The 12,620-nt window shown below is 41.5% G+C and overlaps 1 protein-coding gene across 1 annotated transcript in view; it reads left to right on the top strand.

Moving 5' to 3' along the window:
• The window catches only part of stt3b (STT3 oligosaccharyltransferase complex catalytic subunit B), a 94,467-nt gene that overhangs the window by 46,212 nt on the left and 35,635 nt on the right, over nt 1–12,620 (top strand). The gene's annotated exons all lie outside the window — the stretch shown is intronic.

Here is a 12,620-nt window from a genome sequence, read left to right as displayed (position 1 = left end):
TGAATTCAGCTCCCAAGAATTTTTTTAAAGCATGACAAAATCCAGAATGTAGCACCAACTTGATTGGAACCACATCTACCATTCTGAACATTAATTCTCAGCATCACTGGTGCAGAGTAACTAGTGTTTGCAGGTTAGGAAATGTACCAATAGACAATAGGTGCAGGAGGAGGCCATTCGGCCCTTCGAGCCAGCACCGCCATTCAATGTGATCATGGCTGATCATTCTCAATCAGTACCCCGTTCCTGCCTTCTCCCCATACCCCCAGACTCTGCTATCCTTAAGAGCTCTATCCAGCTCTCTCTTGAATGCATTCAGAGAATTGGCCTCCACTGCCTTCTGAGGCAGAGAATTCCACAGATTCACAACTCTCTGACTGAAAAAGTTTTTCCTCATCTCAGTTCTAAATGGCCTACCCCTTATTCGTAAACTGTGGCCCCTTGTTCTGGACTCCCCCAACATTGGGAACATGTTTCCTGCCTCTAACGTGTCCAACCTCTTAATAATCTTATACGTTTCGATAAGATCTCCTCTCATCCTTCTAAAAAACCATGTTTGCTACTCCAACAGCGTTTCCCTTACTCATCTTCTACTGCCAAGAATGTCTGTGGGCAGCATATATGCAGACATAAGAAAGTGCAGATGCTGGAATCTTGAGCAAAGCATAAAGTGCTGGAGTGGGCCAGGCAACATTTGTGGAGGGAATGGATGGGTGACGTTTTGGGTTGGGACCCTTTTTCAAACTTCAGTCAACATATATGGGAAAGCCACCTATAAATCTATCGTATCCCCGTACCTATCCAAATGTCTTTTAAATGTTGTGATAGTACCTGCCTCAACTACTGCCTCTGACAGCTCGTTCCATATACCCACCATCCTTTTGTAAAAATGTTGCCCCTTGGGTTCCTATTAAATCTCTGCCCTCCCCCCAAGCCTATGTCCCCTGGTTCTCGAGTCCCCTACCAAGTCGTACTTGAAAATATATTCTCATTCTGTCATGGTCAATGAATCTTAAATCTTGGAAGATTCATAATGCTGTTGAATTGGGAACACAATACAATACAAAAATTCATTAGGAAAAAAAACAAGTCCATTGTAGTACAAGGGATGGGCTGAGGCGTTCCATTGAGGTTTAGTTTGTGTAGCTTTGTTCAAGAATCTGATCGTTTTCAGTAGAAAGATTTTTTTTTGGTGATACAGTACATGTGGACTGTGATGGCATGGTTTGATAAAGTAGGTACTTTATCTGCCTTCTATTTAATCATTCATTTGCACAAATATCCAATTTAGCAGCTTGGACTTTCATTGTCAGATGCAGACTCTGATGGATTTCTGCAGTTAAAATGAAACCTCATGCAGTATGAATGTTTTTGTCACTGTCCCCTTTTCAACTGGCTGGACAAGATTGTGTTCACCAACCTATCAGTAATGTAGAATGTGAAGTAAGGTGATCCAGTTGTAACACTGGAATAAGCAGCTCCTTCTGCAGTGAAAATGTACAAGAAATCTGAAATAAAACAAAATGCTGGAAACACTCAACAGGCCAAGCAGCACGTATAGGAAGAGTTTAGTTTAGAGTTGAGAAAGAGTCAATGTTTCAGGTCAAAGACCTCCTAGGGCTTTATTCCTTGGAGCGCAGGAGCATGGGGGGTGATCTTATAAAGGTGTATAAGATTATGAGGGGAATAGATGGGGTCAATGCACAGAGTCTTTTACCCAGAAATCGAAAACCAGGGGACATAGGCTTGGGGGGGGGGGGGGGGGGGGGGGGCAGAGATTTAATAGGGACCCGAGGGGCTAATTTTTTACAAAAGGATGGTGGGTGTATGGAACGAGCTGTCAGAGGAGGTAGTTGAGGCAGGTACTATCACAACACTTAAAAGACATTTGGATTGGTACATGGATAGGATAGGTTTAGAAGGATATGGGCCAAATGCAGGCAGGTGAAACTAATATAGGTGGGGCATGTTGGTCGGCATGGGCAAATTGGGCCGAAGGGCTGGTTCCATGCTGTATGACTATGACACTATGACCTTCATCAGGAATTTTTGGGTCTACCTGGGATCTTTGAAATGCAATAGTAATGCATGATGTTTTGAATGAATCTGTCCCACTTTACGGAAAAGCAAAGATGTTTAATTTGTTTCCCGTAATTTAAAGAATTGAATGGGACCAAATTGGTGGGTTTACTTTATTTTTATTCACTGTCACCAAATATGACATTGAAAATTATTTATCATCTGAAATTTCTCAAATGAATTCAGTGATTCAGTGGAGCAACGTAGCAAACCTTAACTAAAACACAAGCAAGTTTGAACCTAGTATATGATATTTCTGTCACTCTCCCTTATAGAAGACAAGTGAAACATTGTCACATCGGATTGTGGGGATGTAGAATTGTTGAGATAAAACAAGATTGCATGGAGTCCTGCGGGTTCAGATTGATGGTGAAATGGCAGGACTTAGGTGTTTTATTTTTAACCGGTCGAAATTTACCCTTGTCGATGACGTTTTAAAAAAGAGAAAAGGAGGAAGGAGGAAATAAACCCTAGCTCTTCCTTTTTTTCCCATTGCTTACTGCTTTTGAACCCTGGGATGCACTTTGGAACAACTAATAAGGGAAGAATATAGACAATGAATGAGAGAGCCCTCGTAATTTTGAGGAACAAAGACCAAGAATCCCTGGTGGCAGCATAAGGTGGTGAAGAAGGCATGCGAGATAATTGACTTAATGGGAAAACTTTAAGTTCCGTAAAACTTTATAAAACACTGCCAAAAGCCATAGTCGAGTAATTCAAAATTCCCAAAAAAGAAATGACTCAGTCTGAAGAAAGATCATGACGCAAAACACGTCAGTCATTTCCCTTTACAGATGCAGCCTGACCTGCTGAGTTCCTACTTCAACTGCCTTCAACCACTGAAGGTCACCTCACCCTCTGTCTCCTTTCTCTGTTCATTTACTTATTTATCTATTTATTCACTTCCCTATGTTCTTTAAATCCCTGTAAAGCATCTGAGTGTATGAAAAACGCTATATAAATGTAATGCATTATTACTTCCTACAGCACGTTAATTTTACACGTTTCTGAACGTTTATTATAGGTTTTACAGAGTATTATGCTTGCATATCTGCTGCAATTAAGAATTTCATTGTTCCGTTAAGGGACATATGACAATAAAGCACCTTTGTCTCGTATTGATGTGGTAAAGGATGGGTAGGAGTGCCAGTAAAGTGGAATGATCAATCAGGATGGGGCCCAATACAGAATGCACGAATACCAAGGCTACACATTGAATGCACAGTCCAACAGAATACCTGTGGTCAAAGGGAATTAATTGTCACCGTGAACCAGATTTCAGACAGGTTCTGTATGTCAATAGATTTATCTAAGTTGAGGTTGTGAATCTGGTTAACTTTACTTACAATAGACCAAATACCCATGGTTCACCAATACTGAACAATGCTGAATAAGAATTTAATTCACCATGTAGTCTATGGAGAAAAAAAATCTATACACCTCCGAGGGATAGCCTTTAAATTCTGTTCAAAGACAAACTGCAATCCATTACTAAATTAAACTCATTTTTCTTACCTTATTGCTTTCATAGCATGCATCTTTGTTGTTTATCTTAAAATTAAATCACTTTTTTCAAAGCGATTGAACACAATATTTCACTAGACTTGTTGGCAGTAAAGTGATTTAAAATGAACTTCAGTCCCTCAGGATTAAGGAAGCAGAATGTACATAAAACTTTTGTCATATCTCTTACTAGATTGGAAATATGTCATGAAATCTTAGAAAATAAACCACATCAATCTGTTCAGAGCTATTCTCTGTACTGAGAATTTTGCATGCCGCTATAAGCAATAGCGGGCTGATTGATAGGAATGGTTCCAGCCACAGTTTTAGTGACTGGAGATTTATTCTCACTATAGACATCACGCCTGAGATATTTCCAACTTCGTTAAAAAAAGACTGACAAAGTCTTTTACCCAGGGTAGGGGAATCAAAAAACAGAGGACATCTGTTTAATGCGGGAGGGGCAAGATTTAATACGAATCTGAGGGTGGTGGGTATGTGGAACGAACTGCCACAGGCGGTCCTTGAGCCAGATACTATAACAGCATTTAAAAGACTCTATGATAGGTACATTGATATGAAAGATTTAGAGGGGCAAGTGCCAAATGTGGGCAAATTGGACTAGCTTAGATGGTTGGCATGGACGAGCTGGGCCAAAGGGCCTGTTTCTGTGCTCCATCATTCAACGACTCTAAAAAATGAACTGTGCATTAAAATAAAAGTGAATACCTACATCCATGGCAGTAATACCTCCCAATACAGAGCAAAATGTCTTTGTGTGGTGTGCCTGACGACAGACCCAAGATGAAAATTAGAACATGTTTATGGGTGGTGATAAGAAGGTAATTATGTTATCACAAGGCTCAAAGGATTAGAGTTCAAATAGGTTAAGTCATTTGAAGACCTCTGAGAACAGGCCTCTTAGAATTATCAATAGAATTTCAGAAGAAGTATATTGCCAGGATGCAAAGTGCTTGCACAATAGCCATGGAAATTATCTAAAAACAATATTTAATTTTCTCCTCTGCAATATTATTGCAAGTAATCGAATACTGGGTTAAGATCCTGAGGATATGTCACTGGTGTTAATGATGAAAGTAATTAGGGGAGTAAATTGAAAGTAACAGTGAAGAAAACTAAAGCACTAAAATCAGTGCAAGTAATCTGCAATCTCTTCCCTTTCTTGCCATTGTGGATACGATAGTTCCCATTCATGGATATTAATTTGGGGCTTATGCCACTTATTCGATTTCCCACTTCCATCAGCGATATTAAAAACATAGCATTACCTACGTTATTCATGCAGATAAATTAAATAGGTACTGAAATATAAAGCATGATTACTGAAAATGCGATTATCTATAAACATTTAAGGTGTTTTGCAGATTATGGTAATGGAAAGATATTGATTGCAATGGAGAAGGAGCAGAGATGACTTACAAAGATACAGCCAGACTGGAAAATGCAGCTCTGAGGAAAGATTAATTTTGTTGTAACAGGAAGTTAAAGAGATACTTAATTGAAGAACCTATTTTCTGACTCGGGGGTTAAAGTCAGCATGAATCGAATTAAAGTAATTGGATTAGAGGGAAATTTGGGAATAGAAATTTCACTCAATGTGTTGAAGATCTGAAACGCACTCCCTGAAAGCATGATAGAGTTAGAAACTGCATCACATTTAAACACTACTTGCTTTGTACTCGAAGAGCCATGACTGCAGAATTAGAGACCATGGGGTAGAATAATAATAATAATAATATTCATTTATTGTCATTGCAACGAGTACAACGAAATTAAAAAATAGCCAATCCTGACGGTGCGTACAAACATATATGCAATAAATGCAAAAACAAATAAATACATAAATACAATTAAATACAATTATATTAAGTACAAGATTTTTTAACGGTGTTGCCTAGTGCAAAGGTAGTGTTCAGTTCTCGTATGGCCCTGGGGTAAAAACTGTTCTTAAGTCTGTTTGTTCGGGATTTGATCGACCTGAAACGTCGACCAGAGGGCAGATGAACAAACAGACGGTGGCCGGGGTGGGATGGATCTTTTATTATTTTGCCTGCTCTACTGAGGCAGCGTAGGCTGAACAGGTGCTCCAGGGAGGGCAGTGAGCAGCCGATGATCTTCTGGGCCGTCGTGATGACCCTCTGAAGGGCCTTCCTGTCCTTTTCTGAGCAGCTGGCATACCATGTGGTTATACAGTATGCCAGCACACTCTCGATGGAGCAGCGATAGAAGGACAACATGAGCTTCTCCTGCAGGTTGGTTTTCCTGAGGATCCTCAGGAAGTGGAGTCTCTGCTGTGCCTTCTTTACTGTGGTGATGGTGTTGGTAGACCAGGTAAGATCCTCTGCGATGTGCGTACCCAGGAACCTGAAAGCTGGTACCCTTTCCACACAGACCCCATTGATGTAGAGTGGGTCGTAATCTCCACTGGTTTTTCTAAAGTCAATTATAAGTTCCTTTGTTTTGGAGGAGTTCAGGACCAGATTGTTCACTGAACACCATGCTGCCAGCCTTTGGATTTCATCCCTATAGGCTGTCTCATCTCCTTCTGAGATGAGTCCAACCACAGTCGTGTCATCCGCGAACTTGATGATGGTGTTGGTGGGATGGGTGGGGGCGCAGTCGTGAGTGTAGAGGGAGTAAAGGATGGGGCTCAACACACAGCCCTGTGGTGAGCCGGTGCTCAGTGTAATGGTGGAGGAGAGGTGAGGGTCTATTTTAACGGTCTGGGGGCGGTTGGTCAGGAAGTCCTTGATCCATTGGCAGATGGTTTGGGAAAATCCAAGGTCGGAAAGTTTGGTGACCAGTCTGCTCGGGATGACCGTGTTAAAGGCAGAGCTGAAGTCGAGGAAGAGCATCCTCACATAGCTCCCCTGGTGTTCAAGGTGGGTCAGTGCAGTGTGAAGAGCAGTGTCGATGGCATCCCCTGTAGACCTATTTGCTCTGTAGGCAAACTGGTGTGGGTCGAAGGTGGGTGGGAGGCTGGCTTTGATGTGCTGCAGGACCAGTCTCTCGAAGCACTTTGTGATGACCGGTGTGAGTGCTACCGGACGGTAGTCGTTAAGACCGCTGATGACAGACTTTTTCGGCAGTGGGATGATTATGGCGGACTTCAGGCAGGGAGGGATGGTGGATTTTAAAAGGGACAGGTTGAAGATTTTTGTGAAGACCTCAGATAATTGGTCTGCACATTCCCTCAGCACTCTGCCCGTCACACCATCGGGGCCTGCAGCTTTCCTGGGATTCACTGCTCTGAGCACGCGCTTAACATCATACTCCTGCACAGTGAAGGTGTTGCTGTCAGGTGCTGGAGAGGGTGTTATGTCTGCCACTGTAGCTTTCACCTCGAAACGAGCAAAGAAACAGTTAAGTTCCTCTGCCAGCGAGGCGTCGCCGTCGGCAGTCGTGCAGTTGCTGGTCTTGTAGTTGGTGATGTGCTGGATGCCTTGCCATACCCGCCGTGGGTCATTGTTGGAAAAGTGGTCCTCAATCTTCCTCTTGTAGGACGCTTTGGCATCCTTGATGCCTCTCTTCAGGTTGGTTCTAGCAGCACTGTATAAGATGCAACTAACTAGGTTAGGCAAGTCTTTTTGGTGGCACTTTGGTGGCAAGAACAGGAAAGCAGACTATTACCTGAATGGTGGCCGATTAGGAGAAGGGGAGATGCAACGAGACCTGGGTGTCGTGGTACACCGGTCATTGAAAGTAGGCATGCAGGTGCAGCAGGCAGTGAAGAAAGCGAATGGTATGTTGGCATTCATAGCGAGGGGGATTTGAGTATAGGAGCAGGGAGGTTCTGCTGCAGTTGTACAGGGCATTGGTGAGACCACACCTGGAGTATTGCGTACAGTTTTGGTCTCCTAATCTGAGGAAAGACATTCTTGCCATAGAGGGAGTACAGAGAAGGTTCACCAGATTGATTCCTGGGATGGCAGGACTTTCATATGAAGAAAGACTGGATAGACTCGGCTTGTACTCGCTGGAATTTAGAAGATTGAGGGGGGATCTTATAGAAACTTACAAAATTCTTAAGGGGTTGGACAGGCTAGATGCAGGAAGATTGTTCCCGATGTTGGGGAAGTCCAGAACAAGGGGTCACAGTTTAAGGATAAGGGGGAAGTCTTTTAGGACCGAGATGAGAAAGTTTTTTTTCACACAGAGAGTGGTGAATCTGGAATTCTCTGCCACAGAAGGTAGTTGAGGCCAGTTCATTGGCTATATTTAAGAGGAGTTAGATGTGGCCCTTGTGGCTAAAGAGATCAGGGGGTATGGAGAGAAGGCAGGTATGGGATACTGAGTTGGATGATCAGCCATGATCATATTGAATGGCGGTGCAGGCTCGAAGGGCCGAATGGCCTACTTCTGCACCTATTTTCTATGTTTTTCAACCAGCAGAGACGCAATGAGACAAATGGCTTTCTTTAAAAATCTACTTCAATTCTATTCATTGATATTCCTCCAAAATTAAAAATTTGAAACGATGAAAATGATCAGGCAACGTTTGTAGGAAAAACAACAGTTTGCATCTCGAGCTGATGACCTTTCACCAAGCATGAGAAATGCTGCAGAAAGGGGTGGGATAGGGTTGCAGAGTGTTGTGCCATTAATGTACATTGCAGCGGTGATGACTTAATGCAGCACTCATTGAAATTGAGTAACTCGGATGCAATTTCCGTAACGGGCACATTAGCTTTTAAATAGTCAAAAGGGTTTGCTTGAAAATTAAAGCACAAAACAAACCTTCAGAGGTCAACTTGCCTATTCCTGGAATTAATCATGTGCCTCTAATGCAAGTATATCCTTATTTAAATCAGAAATCAAAAGAGCATGAAGCACCTGTCTTGTTTGTGCCTGTACAGTCATAGCAACATTTGCACATATTTGCATCCCCTTTTTAATAAAGATCTACATTTCACTGACTTCTCAAATAGATGTTCTACCTGCATGTTAATTGTGTTTACGGAGGCACTTAGCAGTCCAGGCTATGGAAGGAAAGAATTGGTAGAGATCTTGTTATTGATTACCACAACATGTAAATTCTCTCCATGTGAACAATATTTTTTCTAATCTTCCAGCCAAAGGAGATAACCTCACATTTCCTCACATTATGCCCCATCCAACAAATTTATATTTAGTTGGTTAACCCATCTACATCCCTATGCAGACTTTATCATCCTTTCAAGGTACAATTTGCACTTCTTTGGAAAGCCCACCAAATCCACGGCAACCATCGATAACCCATTCAATTTGGTTCTATGTTATCCTGCTTTCGCATCTTATATATATTCAATTATATAGCGACCAATTAACGTATGATCCCGCAGGTCTTTGAGATGTGGGAGGAAACTCGTGCACCCGGAGGAAACCCACTCCGTCACGGGGGGAATGTGCAAACTCCACACAGACGGAACCTGCGTTCACGATTGAATCAGTGTATCTGGTGCTGAGAGGCAGCAGGTCTACAAGCTGCACTACTGTGCTGCCCTCATAGCTTCCTGTGTGATCAGGAAATTTGGCTGCAATACATCTGGTCATGGAATCATAGAATTGCACAACACAGGAACATGTATTATGCACATCATGTCCTTGCCGACCAACAAGTGTCTATCTGTACTAATCATATTTTCCAGCACTATATCCATATCTTTCTCGGTGTTGCTGATTCAAGTGCACATCTAGATACTTAAGTAGTTAATCTGTAGAACTCTTTGTCACAGAGGGCTGTAGAGGCCAAGGCAAGTCAGTGGATATTTTTAAGGCAGAGATAGACAAGTTCTTGATTAGAACTGGTGTCAAGGGTTATGGGGAGAAGGCAGGAAAATGGGATTAGGTGGCGGAGATCAGCCATGATTGAATGGCAGAGTAGACGTGATGTGCCGAATGGCCCAATTCTACTCCTATAAATTGTGAACTTAAATGCTGTGAGAGTATCTGTTCTCCACTCAGCCATGTGTACTAGATCATAACCACGCTGGGTGAAAACGTTCTTCCTCAGGTTTCCTCTCACCTCCTGCCACAAGTCTATGCCGTCTGATTTCCGGCACCTCCACTATGCAGAAAGGTTTCTTACTATCCACTTTTCCGATGCCTCTTGTAATTTTCCAATTGCTCCCCTTCAGTCACCTCTGCTCCAAAGAAAACAAGCCCAAGCCATCCAGTCACTCTATATAACAATTGTCATATACTTCTCCAATGCAATCATGTCCTTCCTTGGTATATTGATCAGAACTGCACAGAGTACTTCAGCCTAATTAGTGTTTTATTGATTTGTACCATAACTTCTCTACATTTATATTTTTATGCTCTTGCACTTATTTGGATTAAATTCTGTCTGTCGTTGACCCAATAGATCCATTTCACCAACTGATCAACATCACCTGTAGCCTATGACTCGTCCTTGCCATCAATTTTTATATCATCTGAAAATTTACTAATCATCCCTCCTGCATTCATATCCAAATGGTTAATGTGTATAACTAACAGTAAGAATTCCAACTGTAATCTCTGTGGTACATCACTAATCTCAGATTTCCAATCACAAAAGCAACCCTCCACCATTATACTCGGCCTTCCATTATCAAGTCAATTCTGAATCCAATTTATCGACTTGCCCTGACTTAAATGGGCTTTAACCTTTTGGACCTGTCTCCCATGTGGGACCTTGTCAAGGGCCTACCCTATCCTGAAGTCCAAGTAGATTACATCAACCTCACCAATATATTTTGTTTTTTCTTCAAAAAAATTCTGGACAATGCATAGCTTCATTGGAACAGTACCAATTACTGTTATGCTAAGGCTCATCATTGGAGCTAGACTGAGAAATATATGAGCATTTTAATGTAGAAGATGTTCGTAAACTCTGTTTCAGTGTCCAATAGCATGATATATGCTTTGATTGATGAAGCAATAATGCTGATCCTAGCAGCATAAAGCATTTGCCATCATTTAGATGCTTTCACCTGCCTCGTTTCTGAACCAAATCTTGAATTGTTTTGATATCCTTCAACTGAAACAATGCAAAGCACCGTGACTCTTCATTTAATACCTTGCATCTGTACATTAATAATGGTTATATCAGTATAATCTGTATGTTCCTCAAGAGAGTAGATGGTCTTCATTTCACTGAGCTGGGCTTGCCATCCACGCATCGCAAAAATGTGCTATTCTTCTGAATTTGCTGAAACTTAACCCTGAAGAACACATTTTTGGCACATTCCAGATCTGTTTGTTAAGCTCCAAAGTGGGACTGACTTGTATGATAAATCAGGTCCCTTCAGAAGGACCAAGGAAGTCCAGCTCATTAATAATTGAGCAATCCTTTAGCAGGGCAAAGCCATATCCCGATCTTTGCCGAATGTTTGGAAATCTTAAACTATTTTATCGAGAGGGTGAATTCTTATAAGTACCTGGGTCTCTACCTCACCAATAAACTGGACTGGACTGAAAACACCGATGCACTATACCGAAAGGGCCAGAGCAGACTTTATCTGCTAAGGAGACTCGGGTCCTTTGGAGTGCAGGGGGCACTCCTAAGGACCTTCTACAACACGGTGTTTGCATCGGCCATTTTTTTATGGAGTGGTCTGCTGGAGCAGCAGCATCTCAGCGGCGGAAGGGAAGAGACTCGACAAGCTGGTCAGGAAGGCCCCCTCGACTCAGTGCAGATGGTGGGAGAGAGGAGGATGATGGCAAAGCTAACATCGCTGCTGGACAACGACTCCCACCCCATGCAGGACACTGTCACTGCACTGAGTAGCTCCTTCAGTGACAGACTCCTTCACTCCTAGTGTGTGAAGGAGAGATATAGGAGGTCCTTCCTTCCCGCTGCTGTGAGACTGCACAACCAGCACTGCTCCCAGCAGACCAGTCAACAATAACAGCTAAGAACACACAGAAAACTGATGATAATATATGTATCTTTTATTTATAATGAATGATCTCTTGCTATCCACGTTGCTGCTGTAACACTGTAAATTTCCCCGGTGTGGGACGAATAAAGGAATATATTATTATATTTTTGAAAAGGTTAAAAAAATGTCATTAATACATCAAACGAATTAAATGAAATAATTTGAAAATACCTACAACACTTTTAAATATTTGGAAACTTCACAGGAAACATAGTTTTTTAAAAATTGACGCCTTACCTTACTTTCCTTTACTCCATACAACTGTATATACTCCATTCGCATGAATGAGTTGGTGGATTACATTGCCAAATCTAACATGGTGTGTAATTTGAGAGCAGATACCATTTTTGTAACTGCTGAGCTACTCCCATCAAGCTCCTGCTCCACCAAAACCAGACAGGCTGGGGTCAAAATGGTTTATTTATGTGAAATATTTTCCTTTTATGCTCTAAACCACTGTACACACTAGATATTCCTCTTCATTTGGTTTTTACTTTTAAGTTGCCAAAATAGGGAAGTGGTCTAAGGAAGATTGATCACTTCAAGTCGTAACAGTTGTTGGTGTAGTTTCTTTGATAGCTGGTTAATTGGATGGAAAATAATGTAATCTTGCGTGAAAATAGGTATTGCTTTGCTACATCAGATGACTGACATATTGAATACTACATGTTTTGAGCAGAGCTCTGAATTGTATCAGATACAAACAAAGGAGAAAAGTTTGATCTGAACTTGGGATTCTTTTTAGATTTAAAACTCAAAAATCTTCACCTGATACCCTGAAAGCGGTACTTGGATAGTGACTTCATTTTTAGTAAGAAGAGGAGAATAAGGAAGATAAGGAGAATAAGGAAGATTTTTCAGTGGAGTTCCCAAGGCCTCCAATTTTTTAAATACTATCCGACAACATGATATCTGTAAATTTTTGCATGTTTTATGTTCTTTTTGCAGAAGATTAAAAAATTTCCATCATTTAAGTTAATCACGTTAATTTGATTTTGGCGACTGACTTGAATTTTTCAGGATCTATCAGTGGTTTTGAATCAAAAGAGTGAAAAAAGAAGTTTCTGTTGCCTTCTAATGGTGAAAGATATGCAAGTAATTTTGTTGTAA

This window comes from Rhinoraja longicauda, chromosome 2 (genome assembly GCF_053455715.1).
Source record: "Rhinoraja longicauda isolate Sanriku21f chromosome 2, sRhiLon1.1, whole genome shotgun sequence".
In the NCBI taxonomy this organism is placed as follows: domain Eukaryota; kingdom Metazoa; phylum Chordata; class Chondrichthyes; order Rajiformes; family Arhynchobatidae; genus Rhinoraja; species Rhinoraja longicauda.
Note: the sequence above shows the minus strand (reverse complement) of the source record. Positions and strands in the feature narration are given on the sequence as shown.